Source organism: Poeciliopsis prolifica, unplaced genomic scaffold (genome assembly GCF_027474105.1).
Source record: "Poeciliopsis prolifica strain line A6 unplaced genomic scaffold, Auburn_PproV2 SCAFFOLD046, whole genome shotgun sequence".
Lineage (NCBI taxonomy): Eukaryota > Metazoa > Chordata > Actinopteri > Cyprinodontiformes > Poeciliidae > Poeciliopsis > Poeciliopsis prolifica.
The window spans coordinates 2,925,603-2,942,545 of NW_026562421.1; the positions used below are offsets into that span (position 1 = coordinate 2,925,603).

Consider the following 16,943-nt stretch of genomic DNA (forward strand, 5'->3'; position numbering starts at 1 on the left):
CATTAGTTTTCTTTGTGCAAAAAAAAAAAAAAAATGTTTGTCATTTTAATTTAGCTAATGGTTACCAAGAACCCAAGCCAAGACAAGAAGATATTTAACAACGTCAGCATCTTTGTCTGAATTATTCATCTTCCCAGAGGATTTGTAGCATTTTCAGAATATAGATACAAACTTTTATCTTGAAATGAGGACAAAGCTCAACCCCAAAATCTGGACAGACAGAAGAAGGACGTATGTTTGGTTGGACATTGGGAATAATGTCCATTTTATTTGCATTTTCCCCATTTATTCAGACCTGAAACACACTTGGTTTAAAATTGGTATCCAACGAGGTTCTAAAGCGAAACCACGTTGTGGAAAAATGTTTTTTCCGTCATCCCAGTTTGGTTTATTGTTTCAAACGCTGCTGCTGCTGCTGTAGTAAACTTCCTCCATCCGTTTCCCTGAGCAAACCAAAACAAACACTGACCAACCTGCCTCTGCTGCTGTCTCCACCATGTAACCCGACTAACCCACACACACACACGCACGCACGCACGCACGCACACTGGCTGTGTGCAGAGGTAAGCCTTCATGTCCATTTCCTCCACAGATCAGGCAGCACCAGCAGCGCCACGCCGAGCGGACCGGCTGCCCGGGTCTGAGAGCGCGGCACGCTGCAGGGCGTGAGGCTGAGCGCCGGTCCGCCAGGCGGGGATCCAGGTGAGAGAGTGTGTTACTGGGGAAGGTCGGTGTGTGGATCCACATCCTGAGGAGTCATTAGAGCGGATAAGACTTGCCTGGTTCTGTGGCTGGAGGCCAGGAAGAAACTGGCACAGTTTCCAGTTTTTCTGACCGGTCACAAAAGCTGCCAAGATGAAAGCATTAAAGCAATAGCATCGATCATTTAAGGACATTAAGAGCTGAGCTCAGGTAAATCATTGGTTTTATCTTCCATTAAACCTGATTTCTCCCTGGATGTTGCCCCTGAACAGTGAGTCACCCGGTTAAACTGGGTTACATGTTCCTCCTTCACACGATGTGGTTTAGTTAACCTCACTCCCACACGTTGCTGTGAGAATCTGGGTTAATCCTACGATCAAAGACGCTCCAAAGAAACGCTTCATTCACTCCGATCGAGCCGGGTTCCAGTAAACCGGTTCCAGCAACAGCACATAAATCATTTTCCAAATTTATCTCGCTTTGTTTCAACTCTGTTTCCATTAAATTTCAAATATAAGATGAAACGTTAACACAGATGATTCTGCAGAAAGTTCTCTAGCCTAGCGCTGCTTTAGCCATGGTCAGGTTATCCTTTTCAACCTTACTGTGGTTAATGTCGTCATCCTCTGCTGGTTCCCTTTTTGCCTGTGATTCCACAGAACAAGTGAATGTTTTCAGCGAAAAGGGAAACAAGAGGAGTGCTGGAAGTTTTCTGAAGCCATTATTTATCGGCTATCATTTCCACTGAACCTAAACCATTTACCTGGAACTATTTTAACAAGAGGATGAAGGAAAAGCAATTTCTATATTAGGTTTATTGTTTAGTCATGTCAGGTTGATCTAATCAGAAGTTCATATTTCCTGCTAACATATTTTACATCTTTTAACTCCTTTACTACAACTTTTATGTCCTGAGGCACAAATCCAAGATGAAGCCGTCCATCTGTGCATCCTTAAAAAGTATTTTTTTAAAGTCTTAAATTCATCGAAAATTAAGGTCTTAAAATGTCTTAAATCCATTTTAATAGCTGTAATTTCACCTTAAATATGTTAATTACAGGTCTTAAATTCTGTTGCACGCAGACATCTTGATTACTTTATTTGATGTGAGGCAGTGGGGGCTAATGCTAACTAGCTTCTAATATACCCTAGCTAGCTAGCTTTTTACATCCAACACAGTTAAGGGTGAATTTACCACTAATTTATTCTCTTTTGCATATTTTCATCAGGATGCAGGTATTAAATTTGAATCACAATGGTCTTTAAAAGTATTAAATTGAGATGGTGAAGCCTGCAGACATCCTGTTTGTGGTTAATTGATCAAATGTATCACTAGTTGACTGGATGATGTTTGTCTTCACTACTGACTCACTCCTGTTGCGAACCCATACGATGCTACATGCATCTGCTCAAAAAAACTCGAGTCAAGGCTGGAGAGAGCCATATGCAGAAAGCTGCTGCCAAAAGCCACAGACAGACCCAGAAATGTGTCAGTTTTGCTCCCTTGGCGCGGCTAAAGCTCCCCAGGAATCGCTTTGTGCTGCTGATACAAGAACTGGCCTAAGAGCAGCACTTGGTACAACAAAAACTCTGAAATTTGAGTTTAAGCGGTTTTAAGACATGGTGGTAAAGCACCAGTTTAACCGAGAGATTATTTTTATTTTAACAAAGTTGTTATTATGGAGGTAAATACAGCTTAGAAAAGGAAAAGGGTAGATCATGGAACCAGAGTATGGAGCCACAGATTCAACTGTATGACAACAAACAGTAATAAATGTATTTTTCTTTTCTTTTGTACATTTGTCACAATACAGGTCTTAAATTTCATTCACAATAGTCTTTAAAAAGTTTTAAATTTGAGTTGGTAAAACCAGTAGAAACCCTGATTCAGAGTATTGGAAATACACTGGGTTTGGTTTGCAACCAAACAACTGCAGAGGCCAAGGAGAAGCAAACATCAAGCAAGGCGAGGAAAATCTAAATCAATTTGGATTTCTGCTGTTTATCCATCCGAGCTTCTTATGACTAAAACCAAAGAAAATATTCCAAATATTAAATGGGAATCACCATCAAAACACAAGACACTACAGCAGATAGTTGTAAATGTTCATCGGCTTTCAGAGCTGTCAGAAGAAATGAGCAGAGACCCTGCGAGTAACAGGAGCTGTTTGCAAAGTGTTTACTGGAAGATTATTGAACATGGCCGACAGCGATCCCTCACGGACCAACCTGAGCAGCAGCATCTGAAGCTCCGGCTGCTTATGGACCGCGATTGACTCAACGCAGTCACATCTAGAGGAATAATGGAGGGCTGATCAATGGAGCCCATCTAAGAACGGAAGCAGGTTTTCACCGGCCGGCCGACCTTGGATGCAGGAACGATACCGAGTGGTTATAAATACCAGCTTCTCTCCTCACTAATGCACATTAAAGCTCCGGGCGGCGACGACCAAGGCGCGTGCACGTTGCTCCGCGTGCACGTTGCTCACGTTGCTCCGCGTGGAAATTACAGCATAGAGCAAAAGACAACAAAACTGGGGCTAAATATATACATGACCGTTTGGTTCTGCGTTCACTGATGTGGTTTCGTCTCGAAGACAGATGAAGCTGTGTTTTTAATTCAGGCACAAATCATAAAATACTTTAAACTGTTTTAGCTTAAGCTAGCATGTTTCATGTTGTACTGAATTGTGTTGAGTTATTTTACTTGGTTTTTAAAAACAAATATGTCCGCCATATTGTTTTAAACACAGAATGGGTTTCAGGAAAGTTTTCATCCACGCTGAAATAAACCACTGAGCGTTGTATGAAACTAGAGGTGTCCAAAGTGCGGCCCGGGGTCACTTGTGGCCCTTGGATTGATTTTTGCGGCCCCAAACTGCTGTTCATATGATGGAGGGAGAGGAAGAGGAGGGAGGCTGCACGGCTCCTGAACTGCCTTGATGCCTGCGGTTTGGGAGGCTGCACACAGAGCCTCTTTGACGGGCGGAGGACCGGCTCGGTGGCTCCCGGCGGCGCAGCAGTGCCGGCGGGCTCCTTCCACGGAGCCGGGCTGGCAGCCGCTCAGCCGCCGGTTCTGTCACAGAGAAACCACCGGGGGAATGCAAAGCTGCTGCTCCGAGGAACAATGACGCGTTAGTATTCCCCTCCATGACAGAAACTATTGTTCCTGTTGGTAAGTAACGCGAAGGAGCCGATGCGTGAATCGTAATCCCACATCGGGTGATGGAAAGAACCGAACCGCAGTATCGTGAAGTCATTTCCAGCCCAACAGCTAAAATAATCCTCGGAAGAACAGCAGAAGTCTGAAAAGTAGCTGCTGCAGACTATCGGATTTTTCTGCAACCCAATAATCAAACCTCTGCCTGGTTTCTGCATTTAAATACAACCTTTGCTACAAAGGCATCGCTCAAATTTAAAATAAAGCTGAAATTTAAAGTCCGTGTGCAACCACACCGACGAACATCAATATTACGCCCCCGCTGCTTCACCCTGCTGTAATTTAGTTCTGGCTCGTTTTGTTGTGAGGAGAAACTAGAAAAGCAAAACTGCAAAGGGTTGAAACATTATTTCAAAAGCTGCTTCAACAATTGTAAAAATGAAACAACAAATTCATCTTTATTAAATCCGATCAGAGGCTGAGATATTTTCTCTTGCTTTTAGAAAAAAACAGGAAGAAAACTACCAGAATATCATTTCTTCATGAAAATGGCTCCTTGTTTTTTTATTATTATTTAAAGGAAAACTTTAAGAGTTCATCTCTTTAATAAGTTATAATCTTTGATGACTTTTAGGCTTGTCACCACAAGTTATTGCGATAAACTATAAATATTGTTTTTAGATTATTTTCCACTAATATAATGGCAATGGCATAATGAAATAAGAACAGATTATAAAAGCTTAATAAAATGTTAATGCTAATGAACATTTAACACTGGAACTTTAAGACATTTTGAGTATCCAAAACAAAAAATAAAATTAATTACCAAGTCTCTATAAACAAAATTATTCTTCAACTAATCGAAACCAAAAACTTTTTTTTTTGGTTAAAGACAAAATAAAAGAGAAAATTATGCAAATGGAAATTATTGAACTCGTTTTGATTTATGATGCAATCCACTGATTTATTGCTCACTGCGATAAATTAAGATTTATTAAGATTTATTGCTTAATGCTTCAGCTGATAAATTGTTCAAAAGCTGTAAAAACAAACCGAGAACTTTATTAATTTAAATTAAATCTTATGGCTGTGATCTTTGCTCTTGGATAGAAAATAGTTGGCGAGGCATTCAAGTTGTACTTGGAAATTTCAGTTTCCAAGTTCCAAGCCATAAAAGTGAAGCGTTGATGTTGGAGCCACTCTGGGTTTGTTGCCCAAAGTGGCTGCTGAGCTTCACAAAACTGCAGGAATCGATTGTTTATCTGGACTTCTGATGGGTTTGCAGAACCTTTAGTCCGACAACCACATCTTTTCTTTGTTGTGTCTCATAAATGCGTTCAAAGGTTTTATTGCTAATATTTGTCTGCAGTAAAACAATTAGCAAACCCGACTGGTTTTACTATGTATCGGTGAACCACATGACCGTCGGTTCGGCCCACATTACCACACGAACATTTGGTAATAATCTTTACATCTATTCATTCCCATTAACAATTATGTCATAATCGTTCAACACTCGTAAACACTTGCTTTATATAATCTTAAATATTGATTGAGCGTAATATTTACCATCTAAAAACGTTAAAATTGTCTTTTTGAGAAAATAGACAAAGATTTGTGCCAATTTGTAATGGAAGCGCGGCTGCAGAAACATATGAATCAAGCACAAACACATAGCATGTAATCACCTTGTGTGAAATAAGAGGCACTGCAGAGAACTGAAGCAAAGCTGCCTGCGGGTGATTATAAAGGAGGAGGACGGCGAAGAAGCAAACAGATAGCAGGGAAGCTCAGAGTCTTTTTGTTTTGGTTTTCTAAATGCACCCTTCTCAGGAGCCCAGAGTCCATCAGACATGGCCGAGTGTAAACAAAGAGCAGCGAGGCACCGCTCGCAACGCAAGGCTCCAATCAGAGGACAAAAAGAGCCAGATCGTGTGTTCGGCCTCCGAGCCAAGCCGGCACGTTGCGCTTTTGTTCCTCCTGAAAGTGACTCAAACAGATACCTGCAGATAAAAAATGTGATCTGCAAAAACACGCAAATACGCCTCAACATGACACCTGCTGTAAATAAATAGCCTTACTGTCCTCTAAGCAAATCACCCAGCAGCATCTGAAAGGGCTGGTTTAACTTTTCATACGAGAAAACCACAGAAACAGAGGGAGGCTTTTTTTTTTTTTTTGGTTTTGGTAAAGTGTCTCTCTAACAGGAAGCCGGGCGACAGAACAGACAGGAAATTCAACAGGGAAGTGGCACATTTCAATGGAAAAGACATTTAAGCACAACTAATTTCCCACCACTCAGCTGTTGGTCTTTCTGTCCTAAGATGTTTCCACCAAACTGCATCTGACTGTGGAAAATCAGACCAGTTTCTTTTATATAGTTCCAGTCAATAAACAGTCGATTTGACTGAGTTTTGCCACCATTTCCCCGCAAATCAGGAAGGAAGGAAGAGCTGATTTATGGTAAGAGTTTGAATCAGTTCAGCTTATGTCTAAAGAACTGGTCTGAAAAAAGTTCATCAAACGGCAGCCTGGCCCGTAAAGTTTCAGGGATTCCCAAAAGATTTCTTTTTTTAATGAATCAAAATCAGAGTTGTTTGAAATCAAACCATTTCAAACGATTAACATGAGTTTTTTTAAATGGCTAGACTTTTAAGAATTAGCACTGGGACCTAATTTCGATTCATTTTTATTTTAATTCAGATAAAAGGATCCAACACGGAACCTTTGTTGTGCGTTTCTGGTACGCCCGTAAATCTGACGCACAATCGATTGAAGCCGCTTCTTTTGACCCACTGGGGGTTAATTTCTGCTCCAAACAAACTAATTGGTTGCTGGAAAAGATTATTGTTGAGTTTAACCTAAACAACAATAAAAAGTAATTAGTTGTTGAGCTAATATGTCTATTTATTCAATAATCTAGAAGCAAATTTGTTGGGTTTTTTATATTGAAAATGTCAATTTATGATGCAATTCTGAAAGATTCTGTGGTTAACTTATAGTTTATTATTTTAATGCTAATCAAAATAAAATGTTTGCAAAAATAAGAAAATGTCATACAGGAAGAATCAGGTGATCTGGCTGACCTGTGGGTTGAGCTCCGATTACGATTCTCCCGTCAAGCTCCTCTGTCCCCCCGACGACGACGACGCCACAGAGCTGAGGGAGAGAAAACATCAGCAAATGTTCAAAACACAGAAAACCTCTTTTCACTTTACATTACCCACACAAAACTGACCTGCAACACATTCGCTGCAGGTCCTGCATTCACATGGTTTTCAGGAAATCGAATAAATAAATTGCTGTTCAAGAATTTGGGTCCACCGTTCTCGACAGAATTGCTAACATTCAGATGGATTGGAGGGTTTCCGAGCATAAATCGCATCGATGGAATCACATTGAAGTCATGTTCTTTGATTGCCGCAGCTCTAAACCTCGCAGCTCGCTACCAGCTTTAGTTTATTTGCTGTTCAGAGGTGAACTTGCTTCAGAACCAGTAGATTCAGTTTGACTGAAGACTAAACTGCAACGATTGTTACATTTTCAGCCACTGCGGTTCACTGTGGTAAACCAACCAAACCTTTTGAAAAACCAGCTCCCTCTCCTCACCAGAGGGGGCGCTGCACCAAGAACCACTGATTGAAGCGACACAAAAACTTTTGGAGACACTAAGCGCAACTTCCTCCTTCACCAAATGTAAACAAAAACAGAGTCAGATGTTAGCGGCTGCAGGATTTCTCTTTTGTCTTTGGTAAAAAAAAAAAAAACACAAGCCATTTCTTTCACTAGCACTAGATTAGCACATTAGTTTTTGTTGTATTTACCCAGAATGCCCTGCTCTGTAGTCCACTTCCTGCGCTCGGTGTGGTCTCCGGTCCGCTTGGCGTTCACACATGCATTCGATCCGCTTCAGAGTTCGCGTCAACCTAACTGAGGTTTGTAGGCAGAGTTTCCTTTTTGGTCTGCATCAGAGTTCGATTACTCGTTCACGCTTCGCCAAACGAACCAGATTTCTCTGGAAACAAAGGAGAGTTCCACTAACGCTGACTAAACAGGACTTTGGGGAAACACCCTGAACGTCCTACACACAGAAGCTGCCCACATCCTTACAGGGACAAGAGGACATAAATCACATCTACCTTTATGCAAAACAATGCAGCCCTCAAAACTCAAAGATGAGTTATTATTCCTTCAACTGTTTAGGATGTTGATGTCTTTGGGTGACACACAACACATTCATTATGTTTTTGCACAAAATCACTCTTAATAAGAATGACTTCAGTTTGATGAGTTCTGCCTATTTTGAGCTGTTTTAGGGCCTCTGTCACTTTAAATCCACATAAGCTGCTGCTGGCCACGCATCCAACTCATCGTTTACACTCACACAAGGAAATGCCTGAAAACAGATGCAAAATTATACAACCACGCATTTTTGAAAAGCAGAAGTGGAGCCTTCTGCACAACCAACAAGAATGCAGGACGACACATCAACAACAAAACACTTTTCTTTCCCAGCAGCCATTGCAAAGCGGTACAGCCAGCTGAACAAATGTGTTGGAATGCAGCTTAGGTTACTAGGTAACGGGCTGTGCTTCGCCGGGGTTGCTAGGTAACGGGCACTGCCTGCTGATATGTGGTGTTACATTCTGGTGGTTTTTGAAACAGTTCATTTCAAAAACAGTTGGGTGTGTTTTAATTAAATGTTTTTAAGAAGCATTTGAAACCCAAATGATAAACAAAACATACAAAATGTACATTTTAGACAATACGTCCCCTTTTATCCCGATCTGCCAGAGACAGTAGATTTGTCTTGACAAAACAAACAAAAACACCTGGAGTATATTATGTTAGTCTGATGTTGGCGACGTGAGCCTGACAGCCCGTGCTCCTCTGGTCAGCTGAGAGAAGCTGAGAGCAGCAAATGTTGGTCTGGGCCAACATGCAAAGACTGGGCAAAGTGACAACCAGAGGAAAAATGTGGGGAACAGAAAGTGGTTTCTGGAGAAACACTCCTCTTTTCCAGCAGCCATTGTACAGCTCATTCAGCTGACTAAACGTGCTTTCTTTAAAAAAAAAACAGCTGCACTCAACAGATTTTCTTTGTACTCCTGAGCTATGAACTCGTCTAGCTAGCATTTGTGAGTCAACTCATAAGATGGAAACAATGATGTGCCTCTTATTAGTGGGTGTGAAAGGAGTTATTTTTGCTGCGACCTTCTAACGCTCCACCAGCGAACAGGAAACCGGGAGGACGGTTCTCCGTCACCCTCGGGATAAGACCACATGCCCCCTACTCCTCTGTCTCGCCCTTTTCTTCAGTCTCTTCTTTCCTCCTTTCATCTGAGTCATTGTAGAGGAGCAGCGATGAATAATTCAGCAGATATGCTGTTTAAGATCACACGGGATGCACAGCGCCACACAAAGACTTCTTACAGTCTAAAGTGGGATTCCCCATCAACCTTCTTAATTAGGTCAGGAAAGGGAAAGTTCAGATTATAAGCAGGACACTCCATCTGCCGCCGTGATTCCCTTTTATTTGTGACATAAAATCAGCAGTTTTGTTGCAACAATAACTCCTCATCCCTGAATGTTTCCCTATCTGAGCCTGATCCCACAGGATCTTATCAAACGGGAATGGGATTAGAGTGTGGAGCATCTGCCAGCTCAATCTGGGTTTAAATCGAGGATCATCTGGTGTTGCTGAACTGCGCCCTGTACACCTGGCTCGTGACCTGTGACCACATCACATTGACAATCAAATCTGATGAGGAAATACAATAAAAACTCAAACAGAAACAAATTGAGTTTGATACAAAATTTTGGAAGAAATTAAGAAAAAAAACTAACATTTACTCTTTAAATCTCTAGTAAATGTGTGAAGACGCTAACCTGAAACTGCAAGTTGAACTTTATCAATAATTTTAAAGAAGAAAAAAAGTGAATCTCAGTTATTTTGTTTAGGTTAACAAACACAAATTGCTACGCTAAAAGCAGAATAATAGCCAAAATGGCAACATTAGCATGAAACCGTTTTATCTTACAATAACAGCAGAATTAGTCCATGTTCAAATGGTAAGTATGATGCTAGCATTAGCTAATATGCTAACATTAGCATGAGATGATTTTATCTTACAATCTTAGCAGAATTAGCTAAAGTTGCTACTAGCATTTACTAACATGTTAGCTAACACTTGGTGCTAAAACAAAACCAATCAAATAAATAACGCCGTGGAGTGCATAGAGCAGGAAAGGGTACGCCAGTTTGACAGCATTTCAGATATTTAAAACAAAAAACTGATCAATAATCATCAGCATCAATAATTACTGATGTTGACTGATATGAAACGCTTTTATTGTGATAAGACGTTTGCAGTAGAAACTAAATCAAAAATATTTGGTAATATTATATCTGCAGTGAAAGTGATGTACAGAAGAGCCTTCAAATAATACTAATATTAATTTCTATGGCAGAAATGTTTTAGATAAGTTTTTAATTTATATTTAAACAAATAAAAACAATAAACAAGGAGATGCAGCCATCATCCTCATCTGAAGACTCAATGTTTTGACACAAATATTGAAGAAGCGGTTTGACGCCAAAAGAAGGAAAGCAGAAAGTATCAAAGGAAACTGCTGCAGCAGTGAGAAGAAATGCACAAAAGCTTCTCAGATCATGTCAGCCTCACTGCAAGGGATTTGGTGCAGGAAGGACCGTCTGCGGATGTGTCAAACGCCACCTTTTCCATCTGCCAATCCGGAGATACTGAAGTTCTCGCTCTGAAAGCAAAGTGTGTGGGTGAGGAGCAGATGTAAACAAAGAGACTAAAACCCAAATCCTCACATGGAGGCGTCAACAAAGACAGGAGATGACTTAATTTTTTCTCCCTTTTTCCAAAACGAGACACGAATCTAGGTCAAAGTCGTCCATTTTTTGCAGACGTTAATGCAGATAAATATCAAAGAGGAGGAGTGATGTGGGGGGAGACAGAATCAGGCTGACGGGCTCCCTCAGTGCCACTTCCTGTCTCGTGTTTGGCTATATGAACCGAGTCCAATCGGATAGCGAAGGGTGAGATTTGGGGGATGGGGATGCAGGTTGGAAGAGGAGCTCTTCGCCTCCCAAAACGATCCGAACGTGTGAGAGCAATCAAAGCAAAAATAAATAAAAATGAAAAACAGCAGGAACTGCACAAGCAGCTTCCAGGCTGCGGCGTCCGACACCCACTCAGGAGATTTATGGCACTTTGTTAGCTGCAACCCAAACAGCCTCGAGTTCAGACCAGACCTGGAAATCAAACGCTGCCGGACGGAAAACCGTCCCAGAAGTTACTGCGATAAACGATTAATATCGCTGCTTTGAGATTATGTTCAATATAATCATGCCAAACTTTAAAATCTATTGACTATTTAACACTGGAACTGGAAGACATTTAAAATATCCAAATTAAATGAACAAAAAAGCATAAAAGAAAATTAATCATGAAGACTTTTGTCATTCAGAAAAGAGAAACAATAAATCATCATCATCATCAGAGAAATAATTGAGCTCATTTTAAGTTATGATGCGATTAATTGATTTATTCCATTAGTTCAGACGGAGCTGCGGTTTCCTCACTCAGTGAACCTGACATAAACCAAAAAAAGGTCACAGACATTAAGAATCTGCTTTGCTCTGACACAGAGACTGCATCGCCTGCTGCAGCTCTAGGCTCTGCGCCGCTCACCTTGCTGTCATCCACTCAGAGCATCTGAAATCTCCCAGGCAAAAGCGAAAAGGCACCAGGAAGACGCTGGAACCAGAAGCCTCGGCTTTACATCTCTGCTCCCCGGCTGCAGAGGAGGAGAAAATCCCCCCCGGTCACTTTGCAAAGCCGGTTTCCTCTACGCCGGGCCCGTCCTTGTGTCTGCAGCGGCGGCCGTGTCTCCCATTGTTCCAGGACGAGTGAGGCAGGCTTCCTCACCCCGACAGACCCAGCCTACTACAACAGCTGTGGACCAGCCCCCCACCTCTCTGCTGCTCCTCCTGCCTATCTGCTAAACATTAACCCTGCAGCTGCTGGCTCGCTCGGGCCATAAAGAGGCGGAGATGATGGCTGGTTGGAGGCGAGGAGGAGGGGGCTGCAGAGCGGACAAAGAGACGCAACAGAGAGGGGATATCCTACAGAACTGACAGCACTTCTGCGTGGATCCGTTCTGTGGCCTAGAAAGAAAACAGGCTCTGTGCTAAGAGGATTGTCTTCCTCAATCACTTTGGCAGGAGGTGTTGCGTGTGAGGAATGTGTGACTGCATGGAGGGAAATGGAAACCACTGGAAACTGAGGAAGCTTCATTGATACAAACCAGAGAATCCAGAAAATCTGATGGAAACCGAAGTGAACCTTCAAAATCAGGTTCAAATCAAAACCACGACTGGTTCTGTTTTCATCTGTCACCAAAACGCCACAATAAACACAAAGTTTCATTTTTTTTTTGCTTAGTTTAAGAATTTGTGTCGTTCATGTGCAACAGTGTAAGAGGTTTATTGGAGATAGGAAAAAAGGGAGTATGTTTCCACCAAAAAACTGACAATTTCAGCTTAATCTCAGAAATGTCCTAGTAAATACAGTAAACATCTTCGCTACAAAAGTTTCAAATTTGTTAGGATATAATTTTGAAATTTTGTGCTTAATTTAAGTAATTTCTAAAAAAAAAACAATAACTTTTCTGATTTCCAAAAATTTAAAATTTGTGAGAAAATAACTCAGAAATTTTGAGATTATTCTCAGAAATTGTCTAAACACAAAATGATTTTTTTAGCCTTAAATAAATAAATAAATAAAGGTTTATGTGAAAGTACAAACAAAATTCTTGGATTAATTGAGAAATTTTCTAGAAAAACAAGGAAATCTATGAGGTAAAATAGTTAAACATTTGTGGAAAGAACCTCGGATTTTTTTTTAAATTAAGTTTTTAAAAAGTAAGAAAAAATAAGTTTATGAAATTAAAAATTCAAACATTTTGAGAAAATAAACATGAAATTTTGAGATTAATCTCAGAAATATTATGGAATAAACAAGGACATTTATGAGCTCCAAAGTTTGTTTGTTCTCAAAATTCTGATTTCTTTTCTCAGATTTCTGACATTAATCACTGAATTGTGACTTTTGGTTTCAGAAAAAACTCTTCTAGTTCAAGTCAAACTGACAACCAGCTAACCGAGCCACCGCTCCGTTCTCATCAGTTTGTTTTCCAGCTGCTGGAGCATCGTGAAGGAATGTGAAGAGCAAACAGAAACAGAACGTCCAGACCGAACCGTTTCCAGTCTCCCTCCTGCTCATGTGTGAAAACAGTCGTGATTTCTGCAGCAGCAGCATCAGGGAGTTTTCAGCTTCACGGCTGCGTGTGGTTTATCCGTCCAGGTTTTCTCCCTCCCTCCCCATGTGACTCATCCGCTGTCCTTGTTAATGAAGCCACATCATCCCTCAGACATACCAGACGAACTCAGCAGAGTCTGATGACAAAAAAGCTGCAACAGCAACAACTAGAGAAGGAAAACATGAGTTTCAGGAGGACAAACAACCGAGCAGCTCCAAGGGCGTCTGCAGGTCATTTCAGGGCCTGATCTTATGGTTTGTAAACCAAAGAGGCAAAATGATGTTTTTGAGTAATGAGCGCCTCCCTCACGCTGCAAAAACGCTCAATTTAACCAAGTATTTTTGAGTTTATGGCGCCAAAATGCCAGTATTTTTAAAATAAGACAAAACTAACTTACAAGTAAGTTTTTAGCAAGATGTAAGAGCTTGTTTAAAGTAAATAATTCCTTAATGTTGATTTTAAAATGTACTAGAGCTACTGGTTAGTTATAGCTTTTTCAACTGCTGCGTGCAAATTTATTGCCATTTTATCGTCTTTTGTACATTTCTACTCAACAAAGGTCTTAAATTTAATTCAAAAAGGCCTTAAAAAAGCTTAAATTTGAGTTGGTGAACCTGCAGAACCACAACTTATAATAAATGTCTTGTTATAAATAAAATAATCTGCTAGTAAAACTAGTACTTCATCAATATTAAAGAATTATTGACCTGAAAAAAGCTGCTTTAATAATCTGAAAAGTTACTTATCAGTTAGTTTTGTCTTATATGAAAAGTTTCAAGATATTTGTATTGAAAACTAAATAAAAAAATGCAGTATTCATCAATTAATGAAAGTTGATAAGTTGAGCAAATATCTTAGTACGCTTGAAATAAAACAAAACTAACTTTAGGAGTGAATAATCCCTTAATCAGATTTTTTTTTAAATCAGATTAATTCATAGTAATATTTTTTTTAAATATTTTTATAAGCAGGTTTTACCAACTAAGACTTTAAGACTTGAATCAAGACAAAAATGTACAAAAATCATATATTGGAAATAACTTTACACTTACTCAAAGGATGTAAAAAAAAGCTAACTAGCAATCAAGGGGATACTAGCAGCTAGTTAGCGTTAGCCTCAACTGATGCAATGAAGATGTGACAGAAAATTCCTGTAAAAAAAAAAAACCCCTGCATAGGAAATATGGGAATAAGTCATTCTGCCACAACAAAATTTAAGACCTGTGATTAATGTACCAAAGGAAAACTTGCATTTTTTTAGTTTTAGAGGCATGAATTTAAAACTTTTTTAAGGACACAGACATTCTGTATAAGTGAAATAATTTCAATCAAAATTAAACATTTATTGACTTAAAGAGCTCCTCTATCTTTTTGAAAAGTTAGTTTTATCTTATTTTATGTGTACTGAGATATTTGCACCAGAAATTAGTTATAAATGTTGTGTTTTTGCAGTGCAGAGTTCTGCGTTCAGCGTCTTAAAAGCACATCCAGACGATTTGAATGCTGATTTTTTTGCATCATTTTGACCTGAATGCAGCAGACAGAAAGATCTGACCTGAATCGACTCCGCCCGTAAAGCTCACTTCCTATACGGTGAAAATCCGGCGCCCCGGGGCGCCAACATGGCGGCCAATGGGTTCAAACCAGTCACTCGGATCTCGGGCCACTCCGTTTGGCGAGGACGGAGCTGCCCCAGATTCACGGAGGAATTACAGCTTTCGTGTCTGAAATCAGAGGGTGGGGAAGGAGGGGCGGCTTTGTTTCTACCAAGACGAACGATAAATCCCATATGCAAAAAAACAATCAGTTTAATCAATTCAACAGGAAACGTGTCAGGATTTATCGCCTTATTACTGAAACATGTTTTACAAGCTGCCATGCAGACAGAACAGAGCAGAGATTTATAAAAATATATTATTTATGTATTATTTATCTTTGGTAGTGAGTTCCATGTTTGAATATTTCTATGACATTTTTTCTGAAGAACAAATAAGTTCATTTTCCACCTCATTCAAGTTCACATTGGCAGCTGCACTGAAAGAACACAAAACCTTCTGAAAAGTCAAAATTTTACTAGAAAAACCCAGAAATGTAGAAACTAATCCCAGAAAACATGGGCTGAGTTTCAAAATTTTAGACTTTTGAACATATTTTGGTGATTTTCCAGAAAGTTTCAGAGGCTAATCTCAAAAGTTTTTAGGACATTGTCATAATTTAAAAGTCAAACATTTTGGACGCTTGAAGAATTTTGACACTTTAAGCTCAGAAAGTTTTTTTTCTAGAATTTGTTTTTTTGATTAGATAAAAAATTTCAGAAATTTTTCTTGCCAATTTCTAACTTTTCAAACTCAAATTTCCTTGTTTTTTTTTGTGTGTGTTTTTTTGGGGGGGAAATTTTAAGTGGTTTTTGGCAAGATGGGATTACGCACCCATAGTTCCCAGTGTGTAAATTTACACTAGAAAATAAGTCAAAAATACGACATTTTTGGCTTTTAACTCAAATTTTCTTGTTTTTATTTTCTAGAAAGTTTCTGAGATTCATCTCAAAATTTCCATGTTTTTCCTCACACAATTTTGACTTTAGCAATGTAGAAATGTACAATTTTTTCCATAAAACTTTCAGCTATTAAGCTCAACATTTCCGAAAATCTAGCAAATTTTAAACTTTTCAAACTCTGAAATGTTCTTATTTTTTATGATAAAACGAGAACATTTTTGTTGTTGTTGTTGTAAATGTACTCCCCATTTTTATTTGAAAAAGAAACTAGACCAAAAACACTTGGAGACTTTTTGCAGTGCAGCTGGCCGTGACTCAGCATGCTTTTTGCTGGATGAAGGACTTTTAGCAGATTGTCGTCGCTCTGCTGCGTCAGAGACAAACTTCTGTATGAACTAAATGGGACGTTGAGCGAAAAGCTTCCCCAACATGACCTGAAAGAGTCACATGCTGCCCTGCAGCCGACGACTCCAAACAGAAAAGCCTTATTGTCGCCCAGAGAAAACCTTCAATAACCCAACGAGAGGAAGTGAAGGGTGACTACATGAATCCTAAAGGAAGGAAGTTTACTGCAGGCCGACCCGCATGGCGGCATGTGACGGCCTCCGGCTGCCAAGGAAACACGGAGAACAGCAGCGAAGTCACGCCGCCGACGCTAGAGCTTCACGAAGAGACACAATCAGACCCCAAAGACACAAAATGGAAAGGCAGCACCGATTAACAAATGAATATCGATTAGTGATCAACTGGAGCGATTAAGGAAATCGGTGAATACGTTTTTATCACATAACCAGAAAAGTAAAACCCAACAAATAGTCTGATTTTTTGGGAAATTCATCGCAGATCCTCAACTTGAAAAGGATTTTACTTCCTTCCTTGGTGAACAGATTTTATTAACTTTCTAATCTTTACATTTTTTCTCGTTTGAATTTTTTAAAAACTAAACCAGAAGGCCATAATTTCCTCATATCATAACATCAAGAGGAGATTTTCTTCTTCTTCTCTGTTTTACGACGCCGGCCTTAAACTTGATTTGAGCTCCTAATGTTTCTGAGGTGGAGCAGCAGAGAAAGCCAATCTCTGCAGCTAAACTACAAACTATAAACAAGCAATTCCAGTTTATGAATCATTTTATGGATCCACTGAGAAAGAAAGATGACAGATCAGCTCAAATCAAAACAAACTTCCATCAGCGCTTGCAGAGACAGATCCGTCAGCAGATGTTTGGTC

General features: G+C 39.8%; 1 protein-coding gene across 2 annotated transcripts in view; it reads right to left on the reverse strand.

The window, feature by feature from the left end:
• The window catches only part of nckap5l (NCK-associated protein 5-like), a 43,368-nt gene that overhangs the window by 12,812 nt on the left and 13,613 nt on the right, over positions 1–16,943 (reverse strand). Inside the window, exons 1-2 of one of the 2 annotated variants that reach the window (XM_055056697.1) lie at positions 11,587–11,988; positions 6,949–7,021 (exon numbers count right to left, since the gene is read on the reverse strand). The gene's annotated coding sequence lies outside the window, so the exon portion shown is untranslated. Of the gene's footprint in view, positions 1–6,948; positions 7,022–11,586; positions 11,989–16,943 lie in introns of those variants that run through there. The other variant, XM_055056695.1, reaches the window with a different exon arrangement.